The sequence below is a fragment of the Eretmochelys imbricata genome, chromosome 4 (assembly GCF_965152235.1).
Source record: "Eretmochelys imbricata isolate rEreImb1 chromosome 4, rEreImb1.hap1, whole genome shotgun sequence".
Classification (NCBI taxonomy): Eukaryota; Metazoa; Chordata; order Testudines; family Cheloniidae; genus Eretmochelys; species Eretmochelys imbricata.
This window is the reverse complement of record NC_135575.1, coordinates 137678848-137702907: the sequence shown is the minus strand read 5'-3', so window position 1 is coordinate 137702907 and position 24060 is coordinate 137678848. Positions and strand designations below refer to the sequence as shown.

Here is a 24060-nt window from a genome sequence, read left to right as displayed (position 1 = left end):
TTATGGGAGAACCCCTTATCTAAAGGTTAGGGCTCCACTGTGCACGGCACTCTGCAGACACAGTGTAAGAGACCCCGGCCAAAAGTTTACAATCTATACAGAGAAGACGAAAGGTGAGAGGAGAAACTGAGGCACAGAAGTGTGAAATGACTTCCCCAATGTCACATAGGAAGTCACTGGCAGGGCCAGGAACAGGACCCCACAGACATGAGTTCAAGTTTAGTGCCCTGTCCATCAGATCACACTGCCTCAGAAGTTTTGCAGAATCTTTACAGATGCCTCTGAACCTATTTTAAGCAGCTTTTGCAGAAGCTGGTTGTGTGAGATTCAACTTACTGAGTCAACTCATTAATTGCCAAGTATTGTTATTTAGTGTGTCATTCTGATTACTGTACATGCACTTTTGATTGGCATGTACACATGCATGTATTTGTAAAAATCTTCCATTTTATGTATTTAAGATATCTGTAATGCAAGTAAGTACATATCATTTTTAAAAATAAAAGTATTTTACATGGATGCATCCCTTTAAAATGTGGGTCTGATTCTGCTCTCAGTGGGGCAAAATAAGGAGCAGCTCCATTAAAATCATTGGAATTATACTGGTGCAACTGGGATCAGGATGAGACGTCCTTACTCTGAAGGCAGCACTCACATCTATGCCAAAAGGGAGAAGGAGGAGGGGAAACAACCCCCCTCCCCCCCCAAAAAAAAAAAAAAAAAAAAAAAACACACCCTTGCCCTGGGAGGGAGGGGGACCAAAAAAAAAAATTCCAAGGAAACTCTTGAAGTGACCCTCCCTTACCAGAGCCTCTAGTCCACGCTATAAGTGATCCTAACCTAAGTCATGGGAAAGGTACGAACTCCTGGACTTCAGGAAAGCAGACTTCGACTCCCTCAGGGAACGGATGGCCAGGATCCCCTGGGGGACTAACTTGAAGGGGAAAGGAGTCCAGGAGAGCTGGCTGTATTTCAAGGAATCCCTGTTGAGGTTACAGGGACAAACCATCCCAATGAGTCGAAAGAATAGTAAATATGGCAGGCAACCAGCTTGGCTTAACGGTGAAATCCTAGCGGATCTTAAACATAAAAAAGAAGCTTACAAGAAGTGGAAGGTTGGACATATGACCAGGGAAGAGTATAAAAATATTGCTCGGGCATGTAGGAATGAAATCAGGAGGGCCAAATTGCACCTGGAGCTGCAGCTAGCGAGAGATGTCAAGAGTAACAAGAAGGGTTTCTTCAGGTATGTTGGCAACAAGAAGAAAGCCAAGGAAAGTGTGGGCCCCTTACTGAATGAGGGAGGCAACCTAGTGACAGAGGATGTGGAAAAACCTAATGTACTCAATGCTTTTTTTGACTCTGTTTTCACTAACAAGGTCAGCTCCCAGACTGCTGCGCTGGGCATCACAAAATGGGGAAGAGATGCCCAGCCCTCTGTGGAGATAGAGGTGGTTAGGGACTATTTAGAAAAGCTGGACGTGCACAAGTCCATGGGGCCGGACGAGTTGCATCCGAGAGTGCTGAAGGAATTGGCGGCTGTGATTGCAGAGCCATTGGCCATTATCTATGAAAACTCGTGGCGAACCGGGGAAGTCCCAGATGACTGGAAAAAGGCTAATGTAGTGCCAATCTTTAAAAAAGGGAAGAAGGAGGATCCTGGGAACTACAGGCCAGTCAGCCTCACCTCAGTCCATGGAAAAATCATGGAGCAGGTCCTCAAAGAATCAATCTTGAAGTACTTGCATGAGAGGAAAGTGATCAGGAACAGCCAGCATGGATTCACCAAGGGAAGGTCATGCCTGACTAATCTAATCGCCTTTTATCATGAGATTACTGGTTCTGTGGATGAAGGGAAAGCAGTGGATGTATTGTTTCTTGACTTTAGCAAAGCTTTTGACACGGTCTCCCACAGTATTCTTGTCAGCAAGTTAAGGAAGTATGGGCTGGATGAATGCACTATAAGGTGGGTAGAAAGCTGGCTAGATTGTCGGGCTCAACGGGTAGTGATCAATGGCTCCATGTCTAGTTGGCAGCCGGTGTCAAGTGGAGTGCCCCAGGGGTCGGTCCTGGGGCCGGTTTTGTTCAATATCTTCATAAATGATCTGGAGGATGGTGTGGATTGCACTTTCAGCAAATTTGCGGACGATACTAAACTGGGAGGAGTGGTAGATACGCTGGAGGGGAGGGATAGGATACAGAAGGACCTAGACAAATTGGAGGATTGGGCCAAAAGAAATCTGATGAGGTTCAATAAGGATAAGTGCAGGGTCCTGCACTTAGGATGGAAGAATCCAATGCACCGCTACAGACTAAGGACCGAATGGCTAGGCAGCAGTTCTGCGGAAAAGGACCTAGGGGTGACAGTGGACGAGAAGCTGGATATGAGTCAGCAGTGTGCCCTTGTTGCCAAGAAGGCCAATGCCATTTTGGGATGTATAAGTAGGGGCATAGCGAGCAGATCGAGGGACGTGATCGTCCCCCTCTATTCGACATTGGTGAGGCCTCATCTGGAGTACTGTGTCCAGTTTTGGGACCCACACTACAAGAAGGATGTGGATAAATTGGAGAGAGTCCAGCGAAGGGCAACAAAAATGATTAGGGGTCTAGAACACATGACTTATGAGGAGAGGCTGAGGGAGCTGGGATTGTTTAGCCTGCAGAAGAGAAGAATGAGGGGGGATTTGATAGCTGCTTTCAACTACCTGAAAGGGGGTTCCAAAGAGGATGGCTCTAGACTGTTCTCAATGGTAGCAGATGACAGAACGAGGAGTAATGGTCTCAAGTTGCAGTGGGGGAGGTTTAGATTGGATATTAGGAAAAACTTTTTCACTAAGAGGGTGGTGAAACACTGGAATGCGTTGCCTAGGGAGGTGGTGGAATCTCCTTCCTTGGAAGTTTTTAAGGTCAGGCTTGACAAAGCCCTGGCTGGGATGATTTAACTGGGAATTGGTCCTGCTTCGAGCAGGGGGTTGGACTAGATGACCTTCAGGGGTCCCTTCCAACCCTGATATTCTATGATTCCTCCCAGCATCAGGAAAAACCCTGAAGTCTTATCAAAATCTTTTCTTTACTAAATAAATAAGTAAATAAATAAATAAATAAATTCCATGTCCAAATCGTACTTACAGTTCACAAAGTGCTGGAAGGCAATTCTCAATCTCTGTGTAAAGTCTATGTGTGAAGTGCAGAGCCAAGCAAATTTTAAAGAAGTGTCGTCTCAGTCATTCTAAAGGAAGAACAGTCAAAAGTAAAAAATAAAATAAAAAGGGAGTAGTATATGGAGCTGCTTGTGATCAGCCATGTGAGCAAAGGAAGAGTATTATCTGAGAATAAACATTATCCCAATGCTTTTGAAAAACGCTCAGTAACTCTTTATAAAGTCTTCAGAAGATATTGACAAACTCCTCCACAGTCAGAACTAGAGTTCTGGGTGGCATCAGCCTTTAGTCCATTTGGGTGGGGTAAGAGAAAAAAAACCAACCTACTTCTCTCAATTTCCTTCCTTTGAGGATTCTTCTCCTCAGGTTTTTAGCTTTGTGAAGAATTCTGACCTTTTAGATGCTGAGATAGTAAACAGATCCTACCTGAGCAACAAAAGCCCTACCCCTTCTGAGCTGGAAGCATTACAGATTAAAGTCTTCCAGTTATCAGCAGTACAGGTAAACATATCACTATACCAGCATTTTCCAGGGATGAGAGGGAGTTCAGTTTCCATCCCTCATTCAGCTAGGTCACTTCCCGCCCCCGCCATCCCAAGGACTAGCAACATGAGATTATAATTGCCAAAGGGTGCGCTGATCCTTTTGAAGTAACAGCACTACCACCACCAGACTAATTACAAAAGGCCACCAAACAGCTCTCACATCTACATTAGTGATTAACCATTACTGACATGGAGTGAAACCCTGCCTGCATTTAAGTCAATGAGACCAGGATTTCACCCTTGGATTTAATACAAGCCTAGATATGAAAGGCTCTATATATCCCCATAACCTATTTCTAAACCAATCTCTGGTCTAAACCATGAAGCTTCAAAGACAAGATCCTTCCTAGAGAAGAAGATTATTAAGGTGCTGAACTGGTACTCAGGAGACCTGAGTTCAACCCAGGGCTCTGCTACAGACTTACTGAGTAACCTTAGACAAGTTACTACGGCTATGTCTACACCTACCATTTAAAGTGCAAAAAGTCCTTTTGCACTTGAACTGCGGGAGCATCTACACTTGTTAATGATTTTTTGCGATGAAACTCAGAACTTTCATAGCAAAAAGAAAACCACCTTCACGAAAGGCATACAGCTCTTATCACTGTTCTTTTTGCACTGTTGTAAAAGTGAAAACACATTCTACCAGTGTAAACACCTTTTGGCCTCAGAAGGCTATCCCACAGTTCCAAAAGTGACCATTCTGGCCAGCATCTCCGCTGCTCTGACGCCAGGTAAACAGATGTCTGCCCCCCATAAGCCCCATGAAGTTTGAAACTCCCTTTCCTTTTGCTTGTAGATATGGCAGGAAAAGCAGCCAGATAGTAGGGGGTTTTAAAAAAAAAATGCCACAAGAAACAAGGAAGTAATGGGGCTGCTGGGACATCAAGCAGGGCAGCACAGGGCACTGATCAAAGACCCAGAATGCCTTCCGCTCACCGCCCTCCCCCTTCCCACAAGACTTATCCAGAGAGCTGCACTGTGGGATAGCTGCCCTACAGCGCTGCTCTCATCAGTGATGGAAGTGCTGTTAGTGTAAACACACTCTACTCACTTAATTCTTCAGGGGTCACACAAACCAGCGCTTTCCCTATCACCGGTGAAATTTATAGCACAAAAACTCTGCAAGTGTAGACATACCCTTAATCTCTCTGTACCACAGTGTCTTATCTATAAAATAGGGATAATAATCCTCCCCTGCCTCATAGGAGTGTAGTGATGTTAAATCCAAACAGATATGAGGTGCTCAGATACTGCATTAATAAGGTTAATAGAAAAAAAGGATGCATACACACACTAAATAAAATAAGTACTTAAATTGGCTGAAAAAAGTTTTTTGATAAAAAAAGTTAGTTGAAAAAAAATGGACAAGCCTTTCACAATTTTAGTATCTTTTAGAAAAGAAGAAAGCAGAATACCTGCTTCCAGATAATTCCTGCATAGGTCTAGAATTGGCATCTTTTCATAGAAGAGTGCAAGAGTCAGGCCTTGTCAGCATAATCCTTGTTTTCTCTTTCTAAATAGTTAGAGACTATTTAGAAAAGCTGGACGTGCACAAGTCCATGGGGCCCGACGAGTTGCATCCGAGAGTGCTAAAGGAATTGGTGGCTGTGATTGCAGAGCCATTGGCCATTATCTTTGAAAACTCGTGGCGAACAGGGGAAGTCCCGGATGACTGGAAAAAGGCTAATGTAGTGCCCATTTTTAAAAAAGGGAAGAAGGGGGATCCTGGGAACTACAGGCCAGTCAGCCTCACCTCAGTCCATGGAAAAATCATGGAGCAGGTCCTCAAGGAATCAATCCTGAAGCACTTACATGAGAGGAAAGTGATCAGGAACAGTCAGCATGGATTCACCAAGGGAAGGTCATGCCTGACTAATCTAATCGCCTTCTATGATGAGATTACTGGTTCTGTGGATGAAGGGAAAGCAGTGGATGTATTGTTTCTTGACTTTAGCAAAGCTTTTGACACCGTCTCCCACAGTATTCTTGTCAGAAAGTTAAAGTAGTACAGGCTGGATGAATGCACTATAAGGTGGGTAGAAAGTTGGCTAGATTGTCGGGCTCAACGGGTAGTGATCAATGGCTCCATGTCTAGTTGGCAGCCGGTGTCAAGTGGAGTGCCCCAGAGGTCGGTCCTGGGGCCGGTTTTGTTCAATATCTTCATAAATGATCTGGAGGATGGTGTGGATTGCACTTTCAGCAAATTTGTGGATGATACTAAACTGGGAGGAGTGGCAGATATGCTGAAGGGCACGGATCGGATACAGAGGGACCTAGACAAATTGGAGGATTGGGCCAAAAGAAATCTGATGAGGTTCAATAAGGATAAGTGCAGGGTCCTGCACTTAGGATGGAAGAATCCAATGCACAGCTACAGACTAGGGACCGAATGGCTAGGCAGCAGTTCTGCGGAAAAGGACCTAGAGGTGACAGTGGACGAGAAGCTGGATATGAGTCAGCAGTGTGCCCTTGTTGCCAAGAAGGCCAATGCCATTTTGGGATGTATAAGTAGGGGCATAGCGAGCAGATCGAGGGACGTGATCGTCCCCCTCTATTCGACATTGGTGAGGCCTCATCTGGAGTACTGTGTCCAGTTTTGGGACCCACACTACAAGAAGGATGTGGATAAATTGGAGAGAGTCCAGCGAAGGGCAACAAAAATGATTAGGGGTCTGGAACACATGACTTATGAGGAGAGGCTGAGGGAACTGGGATTGTTTAGTCTGCAGAAGAGAAGAATGAGGGGGGATTTGATAGCTGCTTTCAGCTACCTGAGAGGTGGTTCCAGAGAGGATGGTTCTAGACTATTCTCAGTGGTAGAAGAGGACAGGACAAGGAGTAATGGTCTCAAGTTGCAGTGGGGGAGGTTTAGGTTAGATATTAGGAAAAACTTCTTCACTAGGAGGGTGGTGAAACACTGGAATGCGTTACCTAGGGAGGTGGTAGAATCTCCTTCCTTAGAAGTTTTTAAGGTCAGGCTTGACAAAGCTCTGGCTGGGATGATTTAGTTGGGGATTGGTCCTGCTTTGAGCAGGGGGTTGGACTAGATGACCTCCTGAGGTCCCTTCCAACCCTGATATTCTACGATTCTACCGCATCAGGGAGAGGGAAAAACAAAACAGAATAAAAAGGTATCTTTTCGGAGAGACCAGACCATGCCCGGGAACATGTGCAAGAGAAATGTCAGTCAACATACTGTTCAGACAAATAAGCTGCTGAACAAGGAATGCTGCAGCACATTTATAAAGAGATGGGCCCAAATACCCCCAGACCTTAGAGAAGTTTGGACACAACCTCCACAGCCCAGGCCCATTTCTAATACTATTCAGAAACGTTTTCTCCCCTTCTGTCACATTACTAGAGATGTCCTTATGAAAATAGCATTGATCAATCAGATTTTGCTGCTTAGTCACTACCTGAGCCCATAATCCTGTTTGTAACTGGAGACAAGTCCCTCCATCCCTCCCCCACCTCCACCCACAAATTCAGATTGCAACTTTCCAAAAGTCTGGGGAGGTTTGGCTCCTGGGGTGTGCTTTGGATTCATCTCTGGGCTGAATTCTACATTACTCTTATCCCCGCAAATTCTTATGGGAGTAAATGGGAATATTGGTGGCATAAAGGATACAGGATTTACTCCTCTATTTATAACATTGTGGTTGCCATGATTATGATTATAAAGTCATGCACAGGGGATAGTAACTTCAAGTGGGGATTAAGCAGCATGAAATGATGAAATCCTAGGGAACAGATCTTATTTAAGACTCCCTAGTGATTAAATAAGAGAGGGAAGAGAAATATAGTGTAGCTAGAGCCCCTCATTCCAAAGAGTTATTACCAGTACAGAGAGAACATGATCTCTCCTGTTCTGTAATCATTAGACTAATCAGGACTTCTGGATTCAGTACCATTGGCTTACTGCAAGATCTTGGGCAAGTCACTTACCCTCCCTTTCAGGTTTCTTCCTCTGTAAAATGGGAAGAAGTTACAGGTAATGTTTTGTGGGCAGAATTCTTTTTTGCATGTGAAAAATTTTCTTAAGAGCTAATAACTGGAATCAGACAGATACAAAATACATAAAATGCAGCATTAAAGTTATTAAAAAGGAAACTTATGAGCAAGCCAATGATGCACAGAAAAGTTAGGAAAGCCACCAATGCTTCTGAACAGGCAAAATCAGGGGTCACCACAAGGTCTGATTCTTAAAGTTAGATATGAAAGGTGCATTAGATCATCTTGTTCCCTAGAGTATGTCATTTCCTAATGCTTTGTCCACACCAGTTTTCAGTGGCAAAAGCAGTAGGTTTTTACTATAACTCGTCCTGCAAAGCCAGTCCATGGTAGAGCAATCTGGATTTTGTTCTGCCTTGCACATTAAAAATATAATCATCAGTTGATGTCGGACTGCAGAATCTTTATGACAGGTGATGCTGCAAGAGGGAAAAAAACAGCTTGATGTTCAGATGTAGTTAAAAATATCAATACAACCCTTTCAAGTCTCAATATTCACAGACCAGCAAAACTTAAGACAAAGCATGTGAAAGTGCTGAGGAAAGAACATCCTTTAAAGTAATTTACGCTGAGCCACCTTTTTTAAAAAGGCAAATATGATATAGGGCTCTTTCAAAATGTTGAGGCGCACACATGCTTTGCAAGGAACGCTTTGCTCACATGCTCTTGAATCCTTTGTCCACTGACTGGAGGTGTATAGTGGTGGTTTCAGTAAGGAAGAGAAGTTTTAGACATTAGGAAATTAAAGCGATGACAAAAAGGACACAGTTAATCTAGAATCAGGTAAAGTCTGCAAACACAGCTAGGTTCTCAGACATTTCATTTCAGCTTGCTGAAATCCCAAACTGACTCTGGGGAATGGTAGCAGGTCAAGGCCAATATTATAAGTTGGGCATTATAACTAGCCTTATACATCTGTGTGCTCATTAAGGGTATTTTTGAAAGTACCTTTTTATCCTCTGCACAGCTGCCAGGCTACTGACCAGAGTCCTGCTGCCGCTTTGCAGCCCCCCGACCTGATTATGCACTGAATAGGTTGGGGCAGAGGAGTTGATGCCCCACATGGATCTAGAAGAGGTATTTGATTTAATTAACATACAATGGAGCACAGAATTGAAGGGACAGTACATTTGGTTTCTCCTATTTCCAGAATGGGGTAATGACCCACTGGCAGAGCTGCCTCTACTGGGGACTTCTGACCATGTCTTAACCTCTCAGGGCCTGATCCTACAAGAAAGAGGCTCAGCATCCTCAGTTTTCAGTGAAATCAATGAGAGCTGAAGGTAACCAGCATCATGCAAGAGTGAGCTCTTAGATAACTACTAGTAAACATCACAGCAGCAAAACAGAGACAAGAGGCATCTGAATGCAGGCAGTCATACCAAAAAAAAAAAAAAAAAAAACTCTGGATGTCTGTTATTCACCTTTTCATCTCAACCTAGAACTTCGTGCAGGCCACCAAGAAGGAAAGATGGTCCAGTGCTTAGGAAAAATGCAATTCCCTGATCTGTCACAGACTTCCTTTGTGACCTTGGGTAAGAGACTGTCTCTGTGCCTTGGTTCCCCATCTGTAAAATGGGGACAATAGCAATGCCCTACCTCAAAGGGGTATTGTGGCAACTACATTAAAGATTATGAGGTGCTCAGAGAACTTGTGGCCCCCATTACGGTAATTAGATAAACAATGCAGCTGCCACTGGGCAGGATGCGGAACCCTAGTTAACGGGAAAGTGAAAACTGGATGGTAGTGACCAAACAGAAGAGGCATGTCCCAGACTCTATGATACCCCAGGTTGGTTCTGCTTCCAAGTGAAAGTCGTGTGTTTCATGTACCTTGGAACGTGAAATGAAGATTTACACAGCTGGCTACTGCAATTCACATGCAAGGCATGGGAGTGGGGCAATTCAGCTGATAAAACAAACGGAGATCATGATTTTGTTGTTAGTAACAGGACAGAGAACCATATGGCTTGGCCGAAGAGTTTGATGATGGGATACAGAGATAGTCACCCCCATATTACCAGTAAAATATGGGACATTGATGAAAGGTAACAACGTAAGTCCAGCTTAGCAATTGACCAAAAAAGTTGTTGTTGTTCACCAGTCTGCTATGTGCAATGAGCTGGCGGGTCCCTCCCTAATTCAAAACTGAGGCCCAAATCAGACAAAACAACATCATGATTTGCGCTAACTGACCCATCTGGTCAGCTGCTCCAGCAAGGAGGTCAGTGATTGAATGGGCCATGGCGAATGAACTCTTTTGACCCCCTCAGCATGGCCATTTTTGGTCACACATTAGACACATTGGCTGGAGAGCTTGCATTGCTGCTATTCGTGCTATAACTTTCCTACGAACAGAGGATTTCAGTCTTCTGGGATGTCTATCAAGTTAATACCTTCCAACAACATTGGAGGCATATTTAATTTTAAAATTAAACACCACACTGCAGAGAACAAGCTACCTAGCTTGATGTAACTAACAAAATTGCTCTAACTCCTCTTTGCTTACTATTTAAAATGTCCAATTGTAGCCAAACCTCAAACGGGAACACTGGGGAGAAAAAAGAATTATTGAACTGCAACAAATTGAAGAAAGTCCACAAGATCAGGGAGGTATTAAAATTCTGGGTCCGCTGAAGCCAGGAAAGATTTTAAAAAACCTCTTTGCATTGGAAGCAAAAAAAAAAAAAAAAAGACATGGCCAGAGGGAAGAAAAGTTATGCATGGGATAATAAAACTGGTAAACTTTTGACAGTGTACTGCTGTGAGTAGGGCTAGAACCAACTTATGAATAGGTTAAAAAAAATTTAAAAAGGGACGGACGGACTGACTATATCCAGTATCTGGCTGAAATCAGATTCTACAGAATCCAGTGAAGCTGTACTCTTCAGGGGGAAAACCTGAAAGGAGGAATAAGGCTAGCTGGACTTTTCTGAATTAAACAAAAACCCTTTCTTTCAAAAGCTGAGTCTGTGTTTTAATAGGTTTAAACTATAAAAGAGCTGAGTCAAGACATAAAAATTCAGATCCCACTTTCCCCAAAGTGAAGACGTGTCCTAGTACATTATAGAGATAGAGCATAAACCCAGGTCATGAAGTTCAGAGACAGATTCACCCCCAACACACAGTACACAATTTGAGCTCTGAACTGGACTTAATTGGTTTGTTCTACCTTTTTCTCACAAGAGCATATCTGGAAGAGTCCATACATCTACAGCTCTCCCTAACCCCTCTCTTCTCTCACCCAGCCTCACTTCTGTCCCAAGCGAAAGGAGTCAAACTTCTCTGAAGCTTGGATGTCTTCACATTCACTGTTTCAGTTCAGGCCCAAAACAGAAATGGACCCAAAAGGAAGTTCAGATGAACAATCAGGTCCAAACTTTTTCCCAGTTTTGGAGCATCCTAAGCAGTGTTCTATTTGCTCCCCTCCCCACTCCCATTCCAATTTTAATTTTAAAAAAAGATGAAATTAAAGAATGCAATGTCACAATAAGAAAAGACAAGGCCAGTACAACATACATGCACAACAACCCTATTACCTTCTACTGTTCATGGGTGCATCCAAATCACATTGATAAATTGGGACTGTCATATGAATATGTGGACAGCTTTGAAAAGGCTGCATTCTAGATCCCCAATTCTAATGCAAAGGAAGTCACTGAGGGGACTGATTCACTGAGACAGGCAATATGATATGGCACCTTAACTGCTCAACTCTACTAAGATTGGTGGCAAAAAATCATCTTTGGTCTCTGCTGAGGCTGTTTACAAGGGTGCTATTGCTGTATCAAATCCTGAGAGGCACTAAGTCCTGTTAGGATTTGGTCCTTTGTTAATAGTTACTATGAGACGTCCCTTTTGGTTTGGGCTGAAACCACCAACTCCCTTCTCACAAAAAAAAAAAAAAAAAAAAAAAACACACCACACCACACACACCAATCTGGCAACTTCCACCAGCATCAGGGTGGATTGTTTTAAAAATCAAAGCAATTTAAACCACTGATTTCAATCATGATTTAAATCAACAAGCAGAAAACCTTGATTTAAGTCATTTTAAATCACATTTTACACTTGTACTTTTTAATTTCTTTCCTACAAAAAAAAAAAGTTGATTTTCATTCACTGGCAGCCATAAAAACATGGCGATTTACAACTAAATTTAACCCTTCAACTAAATTTGGTGCTTTTTTGCTAGCCAGGATATACTATCTAGCAATTACATAGTTTCACTTACATTTATTCAGATTCTTAATTTTTACTTTATTATGTTAAGTACATCATTCACCATTTTCTAGGGGATGACTTTTTTTACTTGTGATTTGTCAAATTATTTGGAGGGAAATTCAAACTCAATTTAAAATCCATAAAATTTTTTTTTAATTCAACAAAATTACTTTAAATATGCTGGATGATAGGGATGTGTTATTCAAACACATTTTGCATTTAAAATTTATTATTACACAAAGAAAATATTATCTGTAATTAACTACTAGAACTGATTGTTTCTAGTCACAATGTTCATGATATTTGGATTATTAATCTCATCCTCTCACAACTAGTTTTTATTCATGGACTGGAATAAAATTCACTTCTTGAATGTCCAATTGGCTTAATTTTGAATGAATTAGTCACTGAACTGAACTAATTGAATAAACTGAAAAGAAGAAAATATTCTCTCTGTACCTTCACAAGAGGCTTCTGCTGGCCAAAGCTGGTTTAGCATGGCAACAAACTGATTCCAGGTGCTCAGACAGTCAAACCACTAAACTAGTGGAACTTTCTTTAAAATTTGGCAGTAAATATGTACTGCTTAGTTTGTGTTCAGATTTAATTTAAATGATTTTAAACAGATTATAATAAGTGTAGGTCTTAAATTAAATTGAAAATAGTCAACCTAATTTAAAAAAAGATTTTTCCATCCTGGGGTTTGTGGAGAGAGCATCTGATTTACCACAGGTGAACTCCTATTTCTCTGGACTTAATTTTAAGGCATCTTTTTATTCCTTGCTTCATTTAGAATTATGTTCATTATTTCTTACAAATGATTCCTCATTTCAGAGGGGCACTGGAGGCATAACTGTGTTGAAAGGTTCATAATGGTGTGCTTGTTCATAATTTGTATAACACCGGTGCGTAGAAGCCCTAACAAAGATTGGACTCCCATTGTGCTCTGCACTGTACAGATATAGCTAGCAACAGTTCCCTTCCCTGAAAAACCTAAAATTTAAATAGACTAGACAGATAAATGAAGTATCACTCCCATTTTTATGGGTGGGAAGCGGAGGCAGACAGACTGATTTACCCTAGGTTATGCCAGGAGTATGTAAGGAAAGCTGTAGATTGAACCCAGATCTCCCAAATCCATTACCTTGAACTAAAAGACCATACTTCTTCAAAACCTAAACCCTGCAAAGGCGGGGGGGGGGGGAGGCTGGAGCGTGCTGGAACTCAGATTGCCCCAGCAATTTCACTGGGAGGTTCAAGTTTGACAGAGTTCAGCCTCTAAGGGAACCCCCTCACAAGTCCTCCTCCCCCCAATATTTGTGGGAAACAGAGGACTTCCCTCTCCCTCCCCAACTGCTCCTTCCTAGGCCAAGTATCCTGAGGAGTCTGCAAACCTTGCAGGCACTAGAGCATTTCCCACCAACACAGGATCCAGGCTAGGCTGAACCAGGTTGGAGGCTCAGAGTAAAAGTACATTACAGTTGCTCCTCCATCAATTGGCATGTTGGCTTTCCCTACCGCAATGATGTCAGAACACAGATGATTCTCCATTACTGGCCAGAGGGTTGATGCACCTCTCCTGGAACACCTCTGCATCCCTCAATGACACTGGTACGCGATTATCGTATGTCCACAAAAATGCTGGAAATCTGTGTGATCCTCTCCTTGAGCAAACTGTCCTAACACCAAAACACAGATCTCTAATTTAGGGTTTGTCCCTACAGTATATTCCACAGTGTTTCTTATAGTCCTGTCTTAAATGTACCACACAATGGAGCATCCACTGCTTGCTTTTCTTGGGAAACGGTTTAACCCATCTCGTAGTTAGGAAAGCTTTCCTCAATGCCTAAATGAGTCTTTGTTATCCTTCTTTGGGCCACCCAAACCACTTTCTTTCCCTTGTCAGCATGAACACCTTTTAAATATTAGTGGGAAGCTAGTCATCATCTAGCCAGGATATTGCATATTCCAGAGTGCATGTGTTAATTTACTCAATATCCTGTATGCTGCACTTTTCACACAGGAATCTGAGCTTAGAAAAATTAGTTATGAAGTGCCAAGTGCTTTCTTGCTTTAGGGGGACATGCTCCGGGTGGAATCCTGCCCTGTGTTCTATGTGCCAAGAGGAGAGAGCTCTCTCCCCATGTCTTCTCTTAGCACAACTTTATTCGAGCAGAAGCTTTTGAGAGTAAAAAAACACCACTTCTTCAGAGGAAAGAAAGCTTATGCCCAAATAAATCTGTTAGTCTTTAAGGTGCCACCAGACTCCTTGTTATTTTTGTGGATACAGACTAACACGGCTACCCTTCCAATACTTACCACAACTGTGCAGCAGCAGGGTAGAATATTCAGTCAGTAACAGAGCACTAACAGGGGGCCTGGCTACAGCACTTAAGCTCCTCTGTTGCCCAAAAGCAATGCAATCTTCTGAGGGAGGGCCTGCAGAGCCACTAAGCAGCTAGCAGCAGGTACGCATTGCTGGGAACAGCTATGGTTCCTCTTTAAAGGAAAAGCTGCGTGTTCTCCACTACTCAATACCCTTATGGCCACCCTGAGACATCTTGCCCTGCACCGTACAACTATTACTGCCTCTCTGCAGCCTGAACCTGGAAAGCCAGGTTTTATCTTTGTGTTTGGTTTTTTTTAAGTTTGAATATGCTAGGTTTTTTATCTGAATCAGTTTTCTCAATGTGCAATCTTGCAGCTTTTCTCAATTCACACAGAAGTCAAGGGGAGACAGAGGTGCCTGGCACCTTGCAGGATGGTGCATTTAGTTCCTGGGAGACAGAAGCCCATCGGTTGGTATGAAATTCATGGCCACTGTTTACCGTGGACTGCACTGAACCTTAAAAGGAGCCCTTCACCCATCTGCAATGCTCATTTCTGTTAATTAGCCATTTTGAAAACAGCTCAGTTGAATGTATAAGAGTAATTCTAGACCTGATGCTACCAGGATTTACAAGCTGCCTGTACTGGGTAATTATACAGTATTGGAAGTCTCCCCAGTAGACCATTTGAAACTATCCATTTTCATTTCCTCTCTCCAAACCAATGGGAACAAACCCAAAAACCCAACCCACAAACCCCTTCCTAATTTTTAAGCCAGAAGAATTAAATGCTTGCCCTGAAAACCATGTTTGTTTGTGTGATGAATACTGGCTGGGGGGGTGACCTGGCAGACTCTCGACACCACTTTCAGCATTTTTGTTGAAGTGGCAGGGGATGCAGGTGCCAAATATAGCTAATGGAAACCTGAAACTGCACTCAGGTGCCAGGCCAGAGACTGGGTGACAAAGCAGATTCAGCAATAACAGGAAAACTGAGTAGTTAAGGAATTTACCCACATTTTGTTTTTTGATTTCTGTTGCTGGAGCGGTCTTTTTCTACACACAACAGATGTAGCATGGACAATAGTAGTGCTAGCTTCCCCACAGTCTATCATCATGGTATCTAACTCTGCCTCAAAGGTGTTCATTCTCCATGGTTAATGTGACCGTGGCCACTCAACGGTTACGGTTGGGTGTTGTGGATAGCAGTCCACAAGGAACAGAACCGGGCCAATTCACTCTACACCAGGGGTTCTCAGAGGGTCGTGACCTCTCGGGGTCATGGAGGTTATTGCATGGGGGTCGCGAGGTTATTGCATGGGGGGTCACAAGTACATGCCTCCCAGATATCACTTTTCACAGTAGTCATACTAGCTATTAACGAACATACAAATACCACTTTTCATAGCAGAGTTTACCCCCCCCCCCCCATTGCTACCTTTTCTTCTGCACTGCTGCTGGCAGCGGCACTGCTTGCAGAGCCACTCAGCTCTGACGGCAGCGCTGCAGCCAGCAGAAGCACAGACGTAAGGGTAGCAATGGTACACTAAGTAATATTAACAAACGCACAAATACCACTTGAAATAGTGTTAAATATAAATGAGTTTTAAATTATAAGGGGGGGGAGGGGTCACACTCAGCGGCTTGCTGTGTGAAAGGGGTAGCCAGTACAAAAAGTTTGAGAACCCAACTTTAAATTATTATAGTCGATCACAGACTGGAATGAACAGTGATGAAGTTGAACTGGCAACCTAGAGGTGAAAAACTCCATATCCTATTTCACATCACTTCAACCAAGCAATATTCTGGACATCTACAGTACATGTGTCCATGTAGATGACCACCAGTTGGAACAGAGCTTCACAGAAAGAGTGCATGAGCCTTCTGTCATCTGTCCAAATGCTAAAATGTAGTTTAAACATAATACAAAGGGATGGTAAGTGGAAGGAGGATGCATTGCTTGTCTACTGAGGCAGCAACCTCTCTACATCTTGTAAGAGAAATGAATACATAAGCTACTCTCATATGGAGCCAACAATGGGGTCTTCAGAAAAATGGGTGAACTAATGAATGAGAAACATACACCGTTACCCCAGTATCCAGCCTTCATATGTGAAGCACTACCTTCCCTGCTCTGAGTCTGATATAGAAAGGTCTTTCCAAGGTATCTGTGTCCTGCACATCGATGTCTGAATTCCTCTATTCCTAACACTGTAAATGGGCCCTGAGCAGCACTCTTCATAGTACTTGTGCCTATTCACTTAAGCTGTTATCAACTACCAGGGCAGCCACTAGGTTAAGGCCGCCGACTGTCTCTTCCTGCATCAACTCTTGTAGTATTTCCCACATGCTCACATATAGGAGTCCACCTGGTAGTCCACCCAGACCTACCCAAGTTAGGACTTAAATTAGTTTTAAACACAATTGATTAAATAGGAATTGCTTGATTGGACCAAGCACCAGCTAGTCCAGTATCCTCTAGGTCAGTTACTAGTACCAGCTGCCTCAGGGTAAGGTGTAAGAAGCCTTGCAATAGGCAGTTATAAGATAATCTGCCCCTAGGGAAAGTTTCTCCTAGCCTCCATTAGTTAGAAATTGATGTGTGCCTGGAAACAAGAAACGCAGACACACTGGCAACCAAATGCTGTGATAACAATGTTAGTGCCCACACTGAACATTAGGATTATTTTCTGATTGTTTGCTCTATCTTGTACAGATGGTTAATAAGACGACCAAGTTTGTCAAGAAACTATGCTATGGATTGCTGAGGGTTAGCCCCTAACAGAATTGTCTTCTTAAGCAGAAAAAAAACACAAATCCCTCTCCATGTGAAATCCACACTGGGCTGGAAAACAGGTCAAGTACATCTTCTGGCAAAAATGTACTTGACAATTACTGCTGAGCCCAGATGCAACCACCAGGGTTCTTTTCCACTATAGATAGAGCCTCAGTAACTATTTCATTTCTCGGGGTTGTGTATCATATCCTGTGTTCTGACTGATGAAAAAGTTGTTTGTTAACCTACCAGGAAATGACTGGTTTTTCCAGTGCAGCCTGTTGGCTCTACACTGGAGCTGACTATACAAACTGTTCCTTACAGTTCTGGAAAGTGCTGAACACAGTATGTGGTTGATTTTTTTTTTTTTTGAGTCTTTTAGAATTAGCCTGTTTCATTAGTTAACAGTCAGTTAGTTAAAGCTTTTATAATGAGCCTTGGCTTTTCTTAGTTTAATTGCTTGGGACTGACCAGGTTGTTGATCTGTGTGGTTGGACAGGAAGATTTTTCTTCTAGTGAGGGGCAAGACTGAAAATTCTACCTCTTGAAAGTCTTCCTCACAAAGATGTAATAAAGGAATACTCTTATGTCTGGCTACCTACCGTGGAGCATCCAGGTGAGATGGCCTAGCATTTGTTTGAAAATACCTCAGCCGCTGAAACCACACAAACAAAATGACAGCACAGCTGTCTCAGCCTTTCATATCTTTGTGGTAGACAAACTGAGTACAATGCAGTTTACAGTCTGTGTGTTTCAGATGAGAGCTTATAAACCAATAGCCTGTGCTCTTGGTTGGCTGTTAAAATCCCATGGCCGTTTTGGCCAGAGTAAGCATTTGTCTGGTGTCTTTGCACAACACTGTAAATTCTACCCAAAGTGCTAGTTGGTTTCTCCCCTATGGCTCAGAGATGAGCTCCCACTCAGGAATATGAAGAGAGGTGGGGTGAGACAGAAAGCAGATACATGGTAGCTACATCATGGAAGATGCTTGCTTATGGTGGCAGGTGACTCACTTCTGAAAAACCAAGGGGCATGACTCATCAAGTGGGGAAGAATCAGGGAAACAGTAATGTTCTGCAGTGTTTCTCCTATGTCAAGGCCTGATTCTCCACTCCCTTGCACCAGTACAACCCCATTGATTTCAAGTTGCATAAGGGAGTTGAGAATCAGGCCCACAAAGCAGTGTAATACATTCACAAGACAATGTATGTTTTAATTCACTGCTCAGAGCAGCAACTTAACTGAGGCTATGACAATTGCTGAGGGATCATCTCTGTACCTGGGACAAGGGAACAGGCCAATGCCAACCCAGCTCTGTGCTGGCAGTGCCAGGGTAAGGAGAGGCACAGAGTAGTCAAGATGATTTCCACTTTTTTTCCCTGCCGTACTCCTCCATTCTTTGCTACCATGTAATGAAGGGGGGCAGTGGTAGTGGATCCTTGCCAGAGTATTTGAAGCACTGTGAGGGTTGGGAAGGTTAAAGATATTTTTCCCCTACCTGCTGAGAGGGAGATCCCTTCAGCTGTTAACACCTGTACAGAAGGACTGACAACAGATTATGGTCTTTTCTCCAGTGACATGTCTCCTAAACAAAAATGTTGGAGACTGAAAGCGTGTTACTAAATGTTGAATTCAGAGTACAAAGTAGGGAAAGAGAAACCAGTTCTGTAAAGGGGGACTGTCTAGCGCCTTCTTTTAAAAAAAAAAAAAAGGGGGGGGGGGGGAGAATATCAGAAGTGACATGATATCCTTGGTTGGACTGTTGGTGTGGACAGAACTCAGGACTGCTGAATGTAAAAGCCTGCCCCTCAACTCTTGACACAAAGGACCAGGACCATGAGAGAAAGAGAAACTCACAGCCTGTTACACGGTGGACACTGTGTATCTTCAAGAAATGCACGTAAACTCCTTCCTTACCAGCAGGCTGATAATAACGAGCTACGACACCGTTAACTACAATCTTCATGGAAAACATGTCAGAGCCATTTATGTGAAATCTGGTACTGATTTTATAGAAGCCCTACCAACTATTTCACCTCATTGTGACATTGTAAGTAGGTCAGTTTAAAATTGTGAGTATTTATAAACCTCTTGATGAAGCTTGGGAAACCACACCTCTACCAACACTACAACATTCATCTACCTATGCTGGGGACTTCAGTTGCCACCACACCTCATGGGGCTACAAGGAAATCTGACAAAAATGGACTGGATGCCATATACTTGGCTTCTATAAGTGATCTGTATCTCTTGCATGACCCTAAGCAGCCTGCAACCTTTCTTTTTGCACATTGGAAGCAGGGCTAATCTCCTGACCCAAGCAGGGACCCAACTGTTATCAGACTCCTGTGGAAAAACTTCCCACATAACCAACACCACCTCATTCTTACTCAGATCTGAGCGATGATTCTCATAATAATCTCCAAACTGGATGACTCTCACAAAACTGGATGACTGGGCAACAAAATGGCAGATGAAATTCAGTATTGATAAATGCAAAGTAATGCACAGTAGAAAACAATCACAACTATACATACAAAAATGATGGGACCTAGGTTAGCTGTTACCACTCAAGAAAGATCTTGGCCTCATTCTGGATAGTTCTCTAAAAATATCAACTCAATGTGCAGCAGCACTCAAAAAAGCTAACAATGTTAGGAACTATTAGGAAAGGGATCAATAATAAGACAGTAATACATAAATCTATGGTACATCCACACCCTGAATACTGGTTACGCCATCTCAAAAAAGATATATTAAAATTGGAAGAGGTACAGAGAAGGGAAACAAAAATGATTAACGATACAGAACAGCTTCCATGTGAGGAGAGATTGAAAAGACTGGGACTTCTCAGCTTGGAAAAGAGACTACTAATGACAGAGGTCTATAAAATCATGAATGTTGTGGACAAAGTGAATAGAGAAGTGTTATCTGCCCCTTCACATAACGCAAGAACCATGGGTCACCTCATGAAATTAATATGCAGCATGTTTAATACTAAGATAAGGAAGTACTTAGTCACATAATACACAGTCAACCTGTGAAACTCGTTGCCAGAGGATGTTGTGAAGGCCAAGAGAGTAACTGGGTTTAAAAAAAAAATTGATAAATTCATGGAGGATAGGTCCATCCATGGCTATTAGCCAAGATGGTCAAGGATTCAACCCCACACACTGGGTGTCTCTAAGCCTTGGACTACCAGATGTTGGGACTGGACGACAGGGGATGGATCACTCGATGATTGCTCCATTCTGTTCTTTCCTTCTGAAGTATCTGGCATTGTCCAGAGTCAGAGACAAGATACTGGGCTAGTGGTCTCACCCACTATGGCCATTCTTACATTCACTGTCCCTAGGTTGCAGTGGAATTACAGAAGAGCAGACTGGGGAAAAAAAATACTCACATGATCAATGAGCATGTAGTATATACACTACATAATATTTTGGTAGAAAACACATTCACTTCTCAAGAGCAATCTTCAAAGCAGTCATTACATCTATCCCACTTGGCTACCAAAAGTCATACATACCCTACTTCAGGGGTAGGCAACCTATGGCAAGCATGCCAAAGGCGGCACGTAAGCTGATTTTCAGTGGCACCCACATTGCCCGGGTCCTGGCCACCAGTCCGGGGGGGCTCTGCCTTTTAATTTAATTTTAAATGAAGCTTCTTAAACATTTTAAAAACCTAATTTACTTTACATACAACAATAGTTTAGTTACACATTACAGACTTATAAAAAGAGACCCTCTAAAAACGTTAAAATGTATTACTGGCATGTGAAACCTTAAATTAGAGTGAATAAATGAAGACTCGTCGCACCACTTCTGAAAGGCTGCCGACCCCTACCCTACTTAGATAAGGAATGTGCAGAACTTCTGAAACAGTGAAGAATCTGGAAACTCAGCTATAACAAACTACCTCAATAACAACCTCAATGCCCACTGTTGGGAACCTTAGGAAGACGTTACATCAAATATGGACATAGGGACTAGCAGGAAAGTGAGGTCACTCGTAAGGATGCTTGGAGCAACACAGAAAACACAACCCATACGCCAGTGTAAAGTGTCCCCAAATAGCATCACCATGCATCTAACTAAAGTGGCAAAAGCCAACAGGGATGAGCCCTTTGAGGAATCAGAACAGAGGGAATGGAGCAGACATAGAGGATAGACCTCAGAGCCAGGAAGACATTTATAGCCTCTCTCCACCGAGGAAGTGAAGAGAGTATTGAGCTGCATGAAAGCAGGAAAAGCGTTAGGCCTTGATGAGATTTCATTGGAAATGTTGCTACACTTTGGTAAGAAAAACATAAAATGCACGTTTGTTTGTTCTGACGACTTATATTTTAGTGACACTTTCGGTTACCTCCTCAGGTTACGTAAATATGTGTAGCTCAGTTGAAGTTCATAAAGAACCGGCACATGATGCAAAGCCAGTTGAGTCATGAGTATGAGTAACTCTGACTTGCACACTTACCTACAAGGACCACCTCACCAAGGTAACTCAGAAGATTAAAGGGCTTACTAAATAAGCCACTGAGCAGCTCTGCACTAGCTCTCTACTATTCTGTTGGAGAACATCGCACTCCTGTGTGCTTAAATTCTCCCCACCGAAAGCTAGTTAATGTAGAATTGAATCAAACTACAGTATACAACCACCACCAGGGAATATGAGACCAACAGACACTGAGTGGCTACCAGCCCTTTCTAATATCTTGCCTTCTAACCAGGGAGCGGAGCCCGGAGCTGGAGCGCGGAGAAACTCCAGAGCAATGGAGCTGCAGGTTTTCACTTGGAGCTGGAGCGGAGCCGGAGGCCGGCTCCAAAGCCCTGATTCTAACAGCAGGCATTATACTGCAGCAAAGAACCTATGTAACAAAATCCAGGAGATACCATAACTATCACTTTTCAAAGATATATAGAAGGTGCCCTGCCTTAGCAGAAGTTAGCAGAACTTAGCAGAAGTTCAATCTACACTATGTTATGGACCACCTCCATGGCAGACTGTCACACTAGCGAGCAGAATGGGAGCTGCTCCCTCTGTAGGAAACACCTTTCTCATCACTCAGGAACAGCTCTGTGTAGCTGTGGTGTGGCTGCTCACCGCGTGCTGGTCTACCAGGAGGACTTTCCAGAATTCCCATTGCTGATCGCAAAGTGATAAGCTATAGAATGGCTAATACATGCAAGGGTATGGTGCCTACTCAAGACCTTTTGGACTTTTTATTTTTTTAAATGTATACATCTCCCTACTTTATATTTTGAACCTTTTTCTATCTTTATTGTTCTACATATGCATTTGCTAATAAGGCCCACCAACTTGCCAGCAGTAGCAGGTTCATCAACTCCTTTATATGGTTCAGCCACTGTAGGGGGACACGGACCCATTATGATACTGTTACATACCATGTACCATCAAGCAATTTCCATTTCCATGTCTCTGTAGTATACAGTACTGCATAAGGAGGGGGAAGAACATGTACACATTTCAGTCTGTAAACTGTGAAAAATGCTATTTCAGGTGGGAACCATCCCTGGATCCGGAGGAGAATTTTAATTATTTTCCAACAGCTGAGACATTTCCTTTAAAACATGGAAATCATCACTATCCCACTCACTGACAACTCTAGGACTTTTCTATTTTGGGCTAGAGAGAATACATATCAGAATTACATTGAGGATAAACCATCTGTAATTCATCTCTCCCCTGTACATGACTGGTATATGCAGTCAACTCTTATTCCTTTATTTATAACTCTGTACAATGTGACTTACAAAGAGTTGGTAGGTTTTTTTAAATGTAAATTTATTAAGTACTCAGAAGGGTGGATAAAAATTGTTTTTTTAAAACGGAAAATCTGTTTTTTTATTTAAATAAAAAATTTGATTGAAATTAAATACATTTTTAAATAAACCTATTTAAAAATAAATGTAAAGTGATCAACCTATGTTAAGACCTACACTTACTATAAATCTATTAAAATAATTTAAGTTAAATGCAAAAATACTAAGCAGTACATTTGCTGCCGAATTTTAAAGAAAGTTCCATTCGTTCAGTGGTTTGAGTCACTGGCTGAACACTGGAACTAGAGTTTACTGAAGTACTAAACAGCTTTGGCCACCAGCAGTCTCTTCTGCAGGGACAGAGAGAACATTTTCTTCATTTCAGTTTATTCAACTAGTTCAGTTCAGTGACTAGTTCATTCAAAGTTAAGCCAACTGGGCATTCAAGAAGTGAGAAAGCTAGTTTTCCTCTTCCACTCTATGAATAAAAACTAGCTGAGAATGAGATCTACTAGTCTGAAAATCTTGAAGAAACTGTGACTGGAAATGATCAGTTCAAGAAATTAACTATCGATATTTTCTCTTAAATAAATCAGTTTGAAAATGAAAAATGCGTTCTGATAAACATTTTCCCTACATATCCAGCACGTTCAATAGTAGTTTTGTTTAATAAAAAAATTAAATGCTATTTTTGTAAATATTCAATTGAATTTCCATCTAAAGAGAGCCTGACACAAATGGAGGGGGGGGGGGGGAGAAGAGAGTCATCTAGTAAATAAGATGTATCATTCACCATTTTCTAACAATACAAATGTAAAAATTTAAGAATCTGAATAAACATAAGTTAAACTATGTAATTGCTTAAATAATGTAACTAGATATACTGTATCCTCCTGGTTAACAAAAGCAGCATCAAATTTAGTGCAAACGTTATACTGAGTTGTAAGTCAAGAAGTTTTAATGGTTACCAATCAATAAAACAAATCATCCTCTTTAGGAAAGTAACTAAACAGTACAAATGAAAAAACGTGATTAAAATCACTGATTTAAATCAAGGTTTTCTGCTATACACATATCTAATCAACCCTGACAAACCTTATATCAATTTCTACACTCCTCCCTAGGCAAAAGATCTTGAAAGTCTGCTCCAGGAAAAAACAAAACACGAAACCACAACTCAAACCCCAAAAGCCGTATCAATCTGTTCATGCAGCTGCAGAGACAAAC

At 42.2% G+C, this 24060-nt stretch overlaps 1 protein-coding gene across 3 annotated transcripts in view; it reads right to left on the bottom strand.

Moving 5' to 3' along the window:
- Positions 1-24060, bottom strand: part of PTPRA (protein tyrosine phosphatase receptor type A) — a 258757-nt gene that overhangs the window by 217146 nt on the left and 17551 nt on the right. For 2 of the 3 annotated variants that reach the window (XM_077816029.1, XM_077816026.1), the window contains exon 2: positions 3130-3229. The exons of the other annotated variant lie outside the window; for it this stretch is intronic. The gene's annotated coding sequence lies outside the window, so the exon portion shown is untranslated. The remainder of the gene's footprint in view (positions 1-3129; positions 3230-24060) is intronic. 3 annotated transcript variants of the gene reach the window in all.